This window comes from Eretmochelys imbricata, chromosome 11 (genome assembly GCF_965152235.1).
Source record: "Eretmochelys imbricata isolate rEreImb1 chromosome 11, rEreImb1.hap1, whole genome shotgun sequence".
Classification (NCBI taxonomy): domain Eukaryota; kingdom Metazoa; phylum Chordata; order Testudines; family Cheloniidae; genus Eretmochelys; species Eretmochelys imbricata.
This window is the reverse complement of record NC_135582.1, coordinates 38,014,522-38,029,760: the sequence shown is the minus strand read 5'-3', so window position 1 is coordinate 38,029,760 and position 15,239 is coordinate 38,014,522. Positions and strand designations below refer to the sequence as shown.

At 40.2% G+C, this 15,239-nt stretch overlaps 1 protein-coding gene across 2 annotated transcripts in view; it reads left to right on the top strand.

Annotated features, from left to right (window-relative positions):
- STK39 (serine/threonine kinase 39) overlaps positions 1–15,239 on the top strand; it is a 262,001-nt gene that overhangs the window by 133,527 nt on the left and 113,235 nt on the right. The gene's annotated exons all lie outside the window — the stretch shown is intronic.

The following is a 15,239-nucleotide window of genomic DNA, read 5'->3' as shown; positions in this document are numbered from 1 at the left end:
AACATATTCAGAGGGACTGTCTCTCTGTTTTGTTTTGTTTTTCTAAAAGTAACTGAAAAACAGAGGAAAACCATGCAGAATGGGAGGATGTCCCATTCACACAGAATGAATCCTCAGGAAGCTACTTTTCAGGAAACTTTTTTTTTCTCCAACCAGTTTGTATGCGTGGAGAATCTCGTATTAAAAATACGAGAACATTAGGGCACTGATTCACAAAAGCATTGGAGCACATGTGTGAAGTTAAGCAAGGGCTTAAATGTGCTTCCTGAATAAGGATGTTTTCTTCTATTAGGTCCCAGGTTAGTGTTCTGTCAGCTGGGCTAGACAGACAGCCATTTAGGAGTCTGGAGTTCATATCTGATGATGGGAGGATGGAGCACCTCACATAACTTTTCAAGTACTATTCTGTAGCAGGTGCATAGGGCACCATGTCTAACCCCACTACACCAGTTGGAGTGTGACATGGGGCCATAGAATGAGGATAAATTAAAGTAGAAACAGGGTACCTGAAAGGATTCCTCCCTTTGTTTTCCCTCTTAAAGTAATAATCATCATCATCATCACAGTACTCTTAAGATGTGAAATTACAGCTATACACACGTTAAAATATTTCATTCCAGTTTATTTATATTGAGGGTATTTATCAATACCATCTGTATCTAAAGTTGTAGTTACTACAATAGGGTCCTCTAACAACTGGATAGAAACACAATAGACACAGTTAAATACTTCTTTTCTATACTTTGCAGTCCATTTTCAGTTGATCTTTCTTTTTTTTAAAGTACTATTTTTATTCAGGTCTATAAGCATTTTGTCAAGGCTTCCTTTAACACGAAAATTAAATCAAACCTTGATAACATATCTTAGTGTCATAAAGTCAATTTTACTGTATTAGTAAATCACCATCCACAGGGACAGTAAACTCATTATAGTAGCCTTGGAATGGAAGCAGTACATTGGAAGTACAGTGATAGATAGATAGATGAAAGAATTCATTTTTCCCCTCTCCTTTCTTGGGGAAAACTTGCTTGAAATGCAAGGCTTACCTGAAGTACATACAGCTGACCCCACAAATGTTAGGTGACAAAGGGAACCATATTTAACTGGTTTACTGCTTAATAAGTAATTGCAACTTTTAATATTAAATATACAAAAATGCTTCCAAGGATGCAGAAATGAGCCAAGATTAACCAATTCTTTGAAGGGAAAAGCATTGAAAGGAACCATGGTTCTAAATAATTCTTATTTTTGTCTTAATTCTATTTATCCAATTATTTTAAACACAAATGCATAAACAGGAAAGGAAAACTTATGAGATGCCAAATGAGATCTTGCCTGGTGAATAGAATGAAAATCAGAAATGGGTAAAGATTAATAACTACACTGGCTGAATCAGTAATCAGAGCCATAGCTATATGCTGTATATCACAGAGCTGTATTAATCTAAACTTCTGCCTTCTCGGAAATCTAAATGAGGGAGGTCCTTTGTGCTTCTTTATTTTTAATTGTGGCAGCAACTACAGTGAGGCTGAACAAATATTGTACAGTAATTTCTTGTTTTTTAAGCTGTTGGTGTTCCTTGGGTGGATTGTTTTGTTTTTTTAAAAAATGAGTTGGCTGCATCAGTGATGGAATAAATGAATTTCAACTTTTAGAGACAGGTTTCTGATGTTAATTCTAGATAAATATGTCTTAGACAAGGCCCTGGTTGTGGTGGAAAGTCCCTGCTTTGTAGGAATGGGATTGGTGTATGTGACATGCCCCAATTGTTTATAAGAACGGCCATACTGGGTCAGACCAAAGGTCCATCCCGCCCAGTATCCTGTCTTTCGACAGCGGCCAATGCCCGGTGCCCCAGAGGGAATGAACGGAACAGGTCATCATCCGGTGAGGAAGGCTATGGCTACACTGGCACTTTACAGCACTGCAGCTTTCTCACTCAGGGCGTGAAAAAACACCCCCCTGAGCGTAGCAAGTGTAAACAGCGTCAGTGTAAACAGTGTCCCAGTGTTGGGACCCACGCTCCCAGCGCTCTAAGCTAATCCCCTCGTGGAGGCAGAGTACCAGGAGCGCTGGGAGAGCTGTCTCGCACTTCAAAGCGCTGCTGCGATGTTTCGGGTGTAGGCGTGCCCCCATTCCCAGCTTGTGGCAAACAGAGGCCAGGGACACCATCCCTCCCCACCCTGGCTAAAGCCATTGATACAGTGACCAGGGAAGGTGAGAGGCTGATTCGGGTTGCCAAATGATGCCATCCAGGCGCTCTCTCTACTCCCAGATGCTGGGGATATATGGTTTAAGGGCTTGTCTGCACGAGGACATCCAGTAAAGTTAATATGAATTAACTAAAACTTTGGATTTGAAGGTTTCAGAGTAGGAGTCGTGTTAGTCTGTATCCACAAAAAGAAAAGGAGTACTTGTCGCACCTTAGAGACTAACAAATGTATTTGTGCATAAGCTTTCGTGAGCTACAGCTCACTTCATCGGCACTTAAACCATGTTAAATCCCTTTGTAAACATCCTCATTCAGAATTAAAATGTCTTAATTTGGTATAATTAATTCATTTTGAGAGTGAATTAAACTAAACTGAATTAAAGCTGCTATAATTCTGATTAAATCCCTGCATGGATGCTCTTAATGCAGTTTAACTAATCCATTTCAAATGCACACCTTTAATTTGTATTAATTTTTCAGGTTGTCCCTCTGTAGACAAACCCTTAGTTGTAAGCAATCTCACTAGTGGTCCCCAAAGAAGAAAGAGTAGTTCATAAAGAGGAGTTTATTTAATTGGTCGGTTTTTTTAAAAAATATCTTCAGTTATATTCGCCCAGACTCCTTTGGCTGGGCTATGTTTGTAGCTTAAATTTTAGAGAGTGGAGATTTAATAATGCCTCCTAGAGCATGGGCCAACGTTCTATTTAGTGCCCAATAATGTTGGGTCTCAAAATTGGCTCTTTTGTCCTAGTGGAGCGTTCAAGAGAGAAAAGAGGGGCTTCTCTGATCTCCTGAGAGATGCCGTTCTGCTCTTCATTCATGATTCCGTTAATTGGATCTTGATCCTCCACGTGGCTGCTCAGTTGCTGAAGGTGCACAGAGGCTTTTATTATGCAAAATGACCCAAGAAAAGAAGATGTGTAGAGTTCTGACTCCCTAATGGCCTCTCCACTTGAGCAAGCTGCGGGCTCTTGCCCGGGCCAACTCTGTGCTTATGACAATGCCACAGAGAATAGCTTCTGATTTTCATCTTTTAAAAACATTTTTCCCTTCCCCTTGACCTCTACTGTCCTCTGTATTAAACTGTAGGTCAAGAAAGAGGGGAAATAGAAGTATTTTTCTTTGCATCGTCAACACAGAAAAGAATTCAAAGGGTGGGTGTGGGGAATCCTTCCTCAGGTCAGCGCTGCTGCAGCTACCTGTGTACGTCTGGCTCAGTTAAGACAGAGTAAAACCAGGCTGCAGCTGGCTGAGAATGAGTATTCTGGCAGCAGCACAACTTAGTTTCTTACTGTTGCTGTCTGTCTGTCTTGTCTATCTGAATATAGAATATCCTTCTGTGTGTTAAGGGGTGTGCTGAGATAGATGTGCAGGTAATGAATACAGATGTCCCTGTTACATTGCTTTTATGTAGAAGTGTTCCAAGTCTAGTTCTTAGAAGCCCATTTTAGTGTTCCCTCCCCCTTCTCAGTTCACCTCCAGGTCTTGAGGTGAACATAAGTTCCACTTTTTTTTTTTAATTTCTTTTTTATATGCATGTCTGCTAACCAACTTTTTCTGGAATGAAACTGGCAGTAGCCTTGGAATAACCTTTCGTATCATTTCGTGCTAGATCAAAATAGATCTACAAGCTAATTTTTTTTTTCTTGTCAACCTGTCCTTTCTTGGGAAGGAAGCAGAAAAGGGAGGTCTTGAAGTCTCATGTTGGAAAATAGTGTTGCTTGTGTTCCTCTTGAAGAGTATTCAGTGAACAGTCATATGAAACTTCAGTATCTGTACAAAATGGCATTTTGTACAGATTCTGGTATTGCAGAACAATAAATATATGAAATCACAAACTTCTTTTTAAGTTGAAATTGATAAATAAGAATCACGGTGTCCATTTTCTCTAGAAAGTGGGCTAAAAGTAAAACAACTTCTTTTCAATAGCTTTACTGCTTATTTAAAAAAAAAAAAGTTTTTGGTATAATATTAAAAAGAAATCCATGGAGACTTGTTACTTGTCATCTATCCCGGCTAGCTCAACTTGATTTGAACTATACTGTGTCTAGTTTTCAGATACCTATTTCACTCTGGTCTCATTCATATCAGCATTTAGATATCTAACTGATGACACTTTACAAATAAAAATATATATACTCCCATTTAATATCTGTTCAATTTACAATTGCAAAAACATAGTGTCCTATCTTAATCTCCAACCATAAATGGTCGTCAGTACTGGTAGATTCTTTGTAGTTAGCCTGTGGAACATGGTTACTTGACCATAGCAGGAGTATAGTTAGGTAATTATTTGTAAAAACTACTTAATGTGTTTTTTAAATGTGGGTGCATGAAATTATACTGTCTTGTCTCATGCTTCCCCTACAATCAAGTTCACTTTGCAGTTTCAGTGGTTGTACTTCCCACAGTCATTGCTTTTTAAGCAGAATTTTTGTTTTGTAGATTCTCTCTCACTCACTTGCTCTCTCTCTCTCGCGCGCACACACTTATTCTATTTTGGCCTTTGGGTCATCTTCTAAAAGAGGAAAGGCCAGGCTGAGAAAGATCAAGTGATAAAATGAGCAGCCGCCTTGCTTTAGTTTCTGTATGAAAACATAGTGCTTATCAAACCAGAAAGTGGGATACCTTAGCTTTTTAACATCTGCATCACATGATGACAGTGAAAGCAAAAAATCAATGAAGGATTTAAAAATGTCTGTCATAAAGTGCAGGGTTTAAATACCAAAATCACACTGCAATGGTGATGCCTGCCAAAATGTTGTGGTATGATTAAATAGTCATTCATTATGTTTTGGTGTAGGGGGGAGGGGTGATTGAAAGTGGCTCTGTAGAACTTTGGCACCTGAAAGTGACTAATGTGCCTATTAGCTATCAAGAAAGCAGTTTTGGAAAATTAACTTCAGTTAATGTGCTTTAGTGTATGCTGCTCTACTGCAGGAAAAAAGCTGGGAAATCTCCCCCAAACTACCATAATTAAGGTGCCTCAGGCTGCAGTGCTTCTGAAGAAGCAAGAAACATAGCTGCCTGCCAAATAAGCATGACAAGGGACTGCAAAAAGGTGTGTGTGTTTCAAAGAGTAGAGTTTCACAGATATATTAGAGAGAGAGAGTAGTACTAGAAGAAAGTAGTTAACAAATTATGAGGGAGATTAATTTAATGACTAAGATACTGAATTCCTTTCTTCTCACATTTCTGTCGAACAAAAATAAATGGAATCAGTTTGAACAACTAACTAATGAAAAGTAACTTATAACTTACAGAATAGGAACTGCTAAAATTAAAAAAAAAAAAAAAAAAAAAGGAAAGGAATACCTGGGAAATCTACATACAAATGAGCTAGTCCACAGGACCTGCATCTAAGCATATCAAGGGAATTAGCAAGTTAATTTATTGTATCACTTCCGCTAATTAGCCCTTGAGAGATGGCTAAAGACCAGAAAAGCAAAGGCAGCTTACACCAAAAGAAAAGTGATGCTCTGAATTCCCGAAACCTAACTGTAGCTTTTATCTAGCCTTCTTAAAATGTAACAGATAATTTAAAGAAATCATTAAATGTCCAGAGGATAATGTGACTGTAAGCAATAAGCATTGTGGATTTCTATGGGTCTTGCCTAACAAAAGTCTTGCTTTGTTTGACTGTTGTACAATTAATGGATGAAGGGAATGCAGCAGGCAATTGTTCAGAGTTTAATAAAACATCTGATAGTCTCATGAAATCCTGCCTCTAAAATTAATTCAAATTAGCTCAAACACTAATACTGTCACCTGGATTGAAAACTGGCTGGAATTCCGTAAAAGATAATTTTCAGAGTAGCAGCTGTGTTAGTCTGTATCCGCAAAAAGAAAAGGAGTACTTGTGGCACCTTAGAGACTAACAAATTTGTTTGAGCATAAGCTTTTGTGAGCTACAGCTCACTTCATCGGGTGCATGCAGTGGAAAATTCAATGGGGAGATTTTATATACACAGAGAACATGAAACAATGGGTGTTATCATACACACTGTAACGAGAGTGATCAGGTAAGGTGAGCTATTACCAGAAGGAGAGGAAAAACAAAAACCTTTTGTAGTGATACTCAAGATGGGCCATTTCCAGCAGTTGACAAGAATGTGTGAGGAACAGTGGTGGAGGGAAATAAACATGGGGAAATAGTTTTACTCTGTGTAATGACACATCTGCTCCCAGTCTTTATTCAAGACTAAGTTAATGGTGCCCAGTTTGCAAATTAATTCCAATTCAGCAGTCTCTTCGTTGGAGTCTGTTTTTAAAGTTTTTTTGTTGAAGAATTGCCACTTTTAGGTCTGTAATCGAGTGACCAGAGAGATTGAAGTGTTCTCCGACTGGTTTTTGAATGTTATAATTCTTGACGTCTGATTTGTGTCCATTTATTCTTTTATGGAGAGACTGTCCGGTTTGGCCAATGTACATGGCAGAGGGGCATTGCTGGCACAATGCCTTCAGGGGGAGGGATAGCTCAGTGGTTTGAGCATTGGCCTGCTAAACCCAGGGTTGTGAGTTCAATCCTTGAGGGGGCCATTTGGGATCTGGGGCAAAAATTGGGGATTGGTCCTGCTTTGAGCAGGGGGTTGGACTAGATGACCTCCTGAGGTCCCTTCCAATCCTGATATTCTATGATGGCATATATCACATTGGTAGATGTGCAGGTGAACATGTGTGAAGATGTGAAGTTCTCTTATAGTGTGGCTGATATGATTAGGCCCTATGTAGATATGTGGACACAGTTGGCAACGGGCTTTGTTGCAAGGATAGATTCCTGGGTTAGTGGTTCTGTTGTGTGGTGTGTGGCTGCTGGTGAGTATTTGCTTCAGGTTGGGGGGCTGTCTGTAAGCAAGGACTGGCCTGTCTCCCAAGATTTGTGAGAGTGATGGGTCGTCCTTCAGGATAGGTTGTAGATCCTTAATGATGCGTTGGAGAGGTTTTAGTTGGGGGCTGAAGGTGATGGCTAGTGGTGTTCTGTTTTCTTTGTTGGGCCTGTCCTGTAGTAGGTGACTTCTGGGTACTCTTCTTGCTCTATCAATCTGTTTCTTCACTTCAGCAGGTGGGTATTGTAGTTGTAAGAACACTTGATAGAGATCTTGTAGGTGTCTCTGTCTGAGGGGTTGGAGCAAATGTGGTTGTATCGTAGAGCTTGGCTGTAGACAATAGATCGTGTGGTCTGGATGAAAGCTGGAGGCATGTAGGTAAGCATAGCGGTCAGTAGGTTTCCGGTATAGGGTGGTGTTTATGTGACCATCGCTTATTAGCACCGTAGTGTCCAGGAAGTGGATCTCTTGTGTGGACTGGACCAGGCTGAGGTTGATGGTGGGATGGAAATTGTTGAAATCATGGTGGAGTTCCTCAAGGGCTTCTTTTCCATGGGTCCAGAGGATGAAGATGTTGTCAATGTAGAGTAGGGGCATTAGGGGACGAGAGCTGAGGAAGCGTTGTTCTAAATCAGCCATAAAAATGTTGCAGTCAGCAATACTGTTGGGTAAATGAATGCCACCAAACTTTCCTTGGCTATGTACTCTAATAATAATAATAAAAAAAAAGGCAATGGAATTGGCTATAGTTATGCCTTTGTGCTCACTTTCATTGAATATTTCAGCAAACAAATTCACAGAAACAGTGAATTTGAAGAGTGTGTGTGTGTGTGTGTGTGTGTGTGTATAAGAAAATGTTTGCAGCAAACAATCCTCAATTACCAGTATTTGTGCTGCCGATAATCTCATTCTAAGAATTTGGCATCTCCAGTCACAGGACAAATATTGCAGCCTGATCTGTATGTCCAACACCAGATAACACAATTCACATATCAAATGCTAGAAGTGGGCTTGCAAAAAATCTCTAGGTTAACAACTGTTAATAGAAATTATTCTGAAAATAACTTTTAAATAGCAAATGGACTAGAGAAAATTATAAACTGCTTTCAGACAGTTTGTGGTCCTGCATTTGGTAAGGAGAGAGACTGAAAGACATGCTAGATCTCTTTTCATCTCTAAATGTTTTAAGATGTATATCCTGGACTGTCTCCTCGAAGTGTATTCTGTGGTACACAAGTGTCTAGCTGTAGATAACTGATTTCTTGGTGAGTTTCGGGTGGTTACTGGATTTGGGAGGTAGGTGTGGTGATCTCTGGGTTTCTTGTATATAGTTGTTTGTAGGGTTTCATTGTTGAAGCTGATGCTAGTGTGAACATTTTTTAGCGAGAGTTTAATGGATGGGTATTGGTGGTTGCGAATGTGGTGAAAATCTGAGGGAGTTTAGGTTGTCTGTCCAGAGGATGAAAATATAATCAATGCATCTCAGATATCTCATTGGTTTCCTGGTGCATTTTGTCCAGAAATTCTTCTTCAAGGTGGCCCGTGAAGAGGCTGGCATACTGGAGAGCCATCTTAGTACCCATGGCTAGTAACCATGGTTGTTTTCATACTTTGAAACAGGCCATGCAAATACGCCTAGAGAATCTGCTTCAATACAGAAATAAAATCCTCTTCAACCGCATACGCTCTAGTTGTCACCTACTGCCCTACACTGTAACTCGTACAGGGTGTCATTAAACAACTACATCTCATACTCAATGGGAAAAACATCCTGAAAGAAATCTTTCCTGATCCTCCTCCTCCTCCTCCTGGCCTTCAAACAACCTTCAAACTTCTCTAAGCTCATCAGAAGCAAGCTCCCCATAGACCAGGGCACACCTGACCCTTCCAGAACAACAGATGCAAGACCTGCAGACATACCTTCACTGCTACAATCCTCAACACTCCCCAAAACACATCATTCAAGATCCACATGCCAATTACAGCAAGTGGTGTACCTCATCCAATGCACTGATTGTGTCACCCATATAGTTATTTAGGCAAAGCTGTCACTTTGCTGTTGAATGAACTCACGCCAGAAAAATGATAAAAGACAAAAATACCGTATCGCCTATATTGTGAACTCTTCACAAAGGGATCACTTTATATCTGACCTCTGTCATCATCGTGCATAACACCTTCAAAAGACAAGCCTGGGAGCTTACATTCATAACTTTGCTAGATACTAAAAATCATGGTTTTAAGAAAGAGAGTGGATTTATGGCTAATTACAACAAATTATGACCCACTAATCTCCATCCCCTCCCCCACCCCTCAGACAGGAGAGGTGTTAACTGGCCACTTCACCTTAAATGATCCCTTGAAATGTGTTAACTACTTACATTAAACTATCTGTTCCACCTTGTATTTATCTGTAACACTCTGAGTACACTTCCCAGAGCTGAAGGAGAGCACTGTGTAAACTCAAAAGTTTGTCTCCTTCCTAAACTGTGGCCAACGGAACAATTGCTGGTGGTCTTCAGAAACTGGCTGGCCACATGATACTGGCTCTTTTCCTCCTTTATTTCCAAATTGCACCTTGTTATTGCTAGAAAGTGTTCCCTGTAGAGGTATACTGGCAATTTCCCTGTTGGAGATGCATCTTATACTGGCAAAAGAACTCTATTGCCAGTATAATCTAAACCAGTTCCTTGAACCGAATATGTATACTTCTTGGCTGGTATCACTCGATCTACGCTATGGCTTTTTCCAGACTAGCTATACTGGTTTGAGATGTAATTTATTTCATTTCACATTCCTAACCTACATAGTATTCTGGTAAAACTTACTAGGCCTTAAAGAAACTGACTGGATGAGACAGAATGATGCTCCAGCACCATGGGGAGCTGAAATGAAAAAGACAGTAAAAATAACTTTCCTAAATGGAAAAAATAAATACTTAATGCACATGAATACTTCCCTTGCTGTTTTTCCATGTAAGCAATTACTGAAATTGCCACGGAGACATTATGTGATTGCAACTGGGAGGGGAGGTGGTCCGTCAGAGAATCTATAAAGGGTAGTCCACATGATGGAACAGTTGTAGCCTGTCTTTGAAAGTTGTGCTCTCAAACTACATGTAGCATGACCAATAAGCACTACAAAACTTTGTAGCTAATTTTGTGGTATTTTGGGGCCTGTAGCTTGTGTCTTGGTGCAGTGAAAGTTAGGTTATAATTTTAGTCTTTTGGTTGTAAGATGCCACAGTCCAAAAAAGTCAACAACCCCAAACTCCAGACTATAGCAGGCCTTTCATTTCCCTGGGAGGCAAACTGCATACAGTGAAATGATGCAGTACCCTTTTGTAACTGTTAAACTGTGTTTTGCCTACATGCTGCTCTGAAAGTCAGAGCATTTAAAAGGTGCTTATTAGTAACTTGCATCAAATAGTATATAATACTTTAATGTCTTGTTATGTACTGTATGTTCCAGCTGGGAAAATTTAATCTGTGGTTGCTAGACACACAGCCCCCAGAATAGTACAAATTCATATAATGTTTCCAAGTGCTGTATTTTGGATTTCTCAGTTTCCCAGTGAAAACACACATAGCCTGGACAATTCAGTGTTGGTACAAATCTGATGGAGTATGAGTCTATTGTTCATCCCATAAAAAGCATGGAGTAAAGAGTTGGTGCTCCTGTTGCACTAGCTTCAAAAGGCAGTATGCAGATACCGAGTGCCAGGAGGTGATGCCTCCTGCATTTGGTAAAACAGTGCCCTGTATAAGGGGGATGTTAGACATTTGACTCACTTGCTTTTTCAATGGGTGTTTAATGTGAAGTACACTGTCAGTCCTCTGCTGAATAAATTATTCCACATATTTCTGGGAATCTGATATTGGAAGTGAGCCAAAAGAACGAGAGAGCTTTTTCTTTTCTTGGTAAGGCTACTTGAAAGCCAGAGCCTCCCTAGTTTTTCCAGAGAGAAACATCATTTTATACTAATTCTCTCCTGATTAATGGATGTTGATTTGAATGCGGAAGCAAATGAGCCTAATAAAAGGCGGTATGTTACTAATCAGATACCTGCATAGTTGCATTAGCTATATATTTCTATTAGATTATACCAAATTACCTGTTAGTATCTGTTTTGCTAGAATAAAGTGCCAGATACTTCAAAGTTGAAATAATTTTCAAGTGTCTGGTATATTCAGTAGGTGGATACTTTTCATTGTAAACATTGCCTGTAGCTTTGTAATTTTTCAATATCTTCTAGCTCATTTTGGTAAGGTGAAGTGTCTATTTTTGTTATGTTTTGCTGTTTCCTGACTATATCATGTATCTAGCAAGTGATGATAGATCTCAGTCATGGCTGAATGTGTCTGCCTGTTGGATTTAGTTTTCCTACAGTAAGACTTCATGGCCTGGTACACTGAAATTTGAACCTGCTTATAATTTCCTTACTGAAGAGAAGAGTAATGGACTGCAAAACACATTCTACTGCTAATAGCTTTTCAAATAGATTGAGCTGTTCATTAGAAAAAAGTGTGTGCTACAGCAATTAAGTTAGTCTTTGGGCTTAGCCTGCTTGCTGTTTCCAAAAAATGAGAGAGATTGCTGTTTTGCAAATGAACTAATGTTTTATTGATGGTGAAAATTAACTAATTCCAAAATTGGAAATCTGAAAGGAAAGGAGATTTTTGCACCACAATCCCTGTAGAATCTTAAGGAAATTCTTTAGGATGTATAGGAAACATCCAGTGGCTTTCTTGCGTGCTGAACTGGCCGAAACGCTTTTTTCCTGGTAAATAAGAAGGCAGTGGTTTTAGGCTTGAATGCTGTACTGTCTATATAAGCAGTCTGATCTCATATACATGGGAAGAAACTGTGAGTGGAAAAAGTACTGGAAAAAAGGAACTGTTTATATTAAAGCAGTTTTTAATAAACATTGCTGCAGCTAGAATGGAAAAAAACCCCTATGCTTTCCTCTGTTAAAGCAGTGCTGTAGTTATGGTTGATGAAGCACTTTAATTATAAGCCTGTTTCCACGCATTCTTACATTTCTTGAATAGTTTGTTCTCAGATGAAAACTTCATTGAGCCCAAATGGATTTTTTTTTTTATTTTTTTCTAAAAAACTGTTAAAAATTGGATTGGCTCTTGCTAAGCTATTGCAGCAGGTGAATGGCAGGTGAATGATGTCTTACCCATTTCAGATATTATTCAGAAGTTTATTTTACACTTGGACCACTCAAGCATATTTTAAAGCTATAAACTAACCTCCAGTTTTAGTCCGCAATAAGTACAAGTAGCTTGGACATATTTAGAGAAAGTATATATTGAAATAAGTTATTTAATGTGTTTTTAAATCATATTGTGGGTGAAATTCACCTCACCCTGACAAAAACCAAGCTTTGCACAGAGACCAAAGTGGAGACAATGGGGCAACACTATGGGCAGGGTACAGAACTAACAGCCACAACCACACCACACCTCCTTTGTCAGGGTTCCTAGCTACTTGGGTCCATGTTGAGGGTTGTATTGGTGGCCCCTTTCACAGGGCTGGCCTTACCATGAGGTGAACTGAGGCAGCCGCTTCTGGTGCCAGACTGTGGACCCAGAGTGTAGAAAATTGTGTCTGCTGCTGGTGCATATGTATTCTCTCTGCATATGCACAGAGATGGTGGAGTGCTGTGGTGGAGGAAGGAGGGCACAAGAGACATAACAGGCAGGCAGGAGAAAAGGGGAGAGGGAATAACGGAAAGCAGCAGGAGCTGCAGGGAGAGAGAGGAGGAGGGAGGAGCCTCTTATGTATCTCTCTAGCACCCCCAGGAGCCTGGACTGATTAACTCCAGCTTCTCAGGGAGCTTCCTGTTTCCTGCTGCTTCCCTGAACCCACTTGCGGAGAACAGGCAGTCAACTGAAGTAGTAGGAGCCAGTTAGGCCCTTGAGACCCTGATATCTTCCCTCACTCAGGCCCTGCTACCAGCCTGCTTATTTGTCCCCTTCAATTGAGTGTTGAGAGCCACTATAGCTGGCACAGAACAGCAGTCATGAGTGAAAGAAGAAAACGCCCCTCTGGGGCAGCATTCAGAAAAAGAAAGAAAGCAAAGGAAGCTTTTTCTATCTAAGCAGGAAGGAGCTCTCCTGAGATACATAGACACAGATGTTCACGGTGAGCCTTCCGGCCCCAGTGAGAACGTGAGTGGTGAGGAGATGCCTGATCTACCAGTTAGTCAGAGTACAGGTGACCTGGCAGCTACTGCAGCATCCATATCTCCATCTCAAATGCCACAGCAAGTGAAAGACTTCATGTTCCCCAAAGACAATGAAAATAGAAGTTTCCATCCAACACATTACTGGCGTGAAATCCCCAATGGTGACAAAGTGGAGAGGCCTTGGCTTATGTACTCAAAAACCCAGAATGCTGCATACTGTTTTTATTGCAGACTCTTCCAGTCTAATGTTCCAGCCACACTGGGTTCTACAGGAACAAAGGGCTGGAAAAATCTGGCTAGAAATCTGGCATGCCATGAGAAGGCAGCAAATCACCAGAGAGCATTCCATAGATGGAAAGAGCTTGAGATGAGACGAAGGTTAAAGGCCACCATAGAGGATCAGCATCAAGAGAAGATTGCATCAGAGTCTCTTTACTGGCAAAATGTTCTGAAAAGGCTCATTGCCATTGTAAGAATGCTTGCTACCCAAAACCTAGCACTGCGTGGCATTTCAGATCAGCTGTATGTGCCAAACAATGGAAGCTTCCTTTTAATTGTGGAGCTGATGGCTGAGTTTGATGCGTACTCCAGGAGCATCTAAGAAGAGTCACCACCCAAGAAATGTACACACACCATTACCTTGGAAAAACAATTCAAATGAGATCATACAGTTACTGGCAACAAAAGTCAAACAGAAGATTGTGGCAGATCTGAAGTCAGCAAGATATTACTCTGTTATTCTGGACTGCACACCTGACATCAGCCATACGGAACAAATTACTTTAATGGTGCGTTTTGTAACAACAACAGAACCTAGTGAAAATGTCCCTGCAATGGTGACTGTCAGAGAGCATTTTCTAGAATTTATTGACATTGATGGTACTACAGGAGCTGGTATGACAAATGTGCTTCTTAAAAAGCTGGAAGATACAGGAATTGCAATAACTGACATGAGAGGTCAGGGCTACGATAATGGTGCCAACATGAGAGGAAAGAACAGAGGAGTGCAGACACTGATCCGAGAGTTAAACCCTCTAGCTTTTTTTGTTCCATGCAGTTCTCATTCATTGAACTTGGTGGTCAGTGATGCAGTATAAGGATGTTCCGCAGTCGTGCTGCGGGAAGTGGTGGCCAGCATGTCCCAGCGGCCCGCACCACTTCCTGAAGCACCCATTGGCTGGGAACAGCAAACCGCGGCCACTGGGAGTTGCAGGTGGCCATGTCTGCGGACGGTCAATGTAAACAAACTGTCTTGTGGCCCACCAGCAGATTACCCTGACAGGCCGCCCACCACTGTTATAGAGTAACTCTGTTCATTCACACAGAGATTTTCTGTGACATTCCTTTCTTATATAGAATTTTATTTGCCAAAGTATCTTGCAACAGAAAATGTATACAACAATACCTTTGTCTTTAAAGTAGACAGACAAATAAATGACGTAGGGGATTGTGGTGTGACTGGAACAGTTGGCACTGGGAAAACACAATTGTAGCTTCTTCTTTAGTGAATAGAAACAAAGACTTCTTTAACCTGTTGTAATGGCCTGTTGCATTAGCCAATATATTAGTAAAGGTAATTTTGCATTTCATAAGTAATACATAGGAAACAGTTTGTTTTAATATAATTTTTAAATGTTCATTGCTCTAGCCTTTTTATTAGAAAAGCTTATTGTTAACTGTTTCTGTACTGCTTTTTTTAAAACTAAGTATTGCTATATAAATTGTTAAACCAAAAATTAGCCTTCTTATTGGGTTGCTTATAGTTTTGAATTCCCAAGACTTCCGTGTTTTGTACTGTTTCTCATTAACTGTCAGGCAAGGAGAGGAAAAACAAAAGAAACCATTTTTCTTGCTCTGTATTTCTGTCCTCGATGGTGGGTGGGTGGTAGAGAGATGATTTGCTTCTAATGTTATAGTACATGATGCTGGGAGAGTTCTGTCTTTCAAAACATTGCTTTATTATGTTTTTTATTTCACTTGAAAACTAACATTATTAGGGTTATAT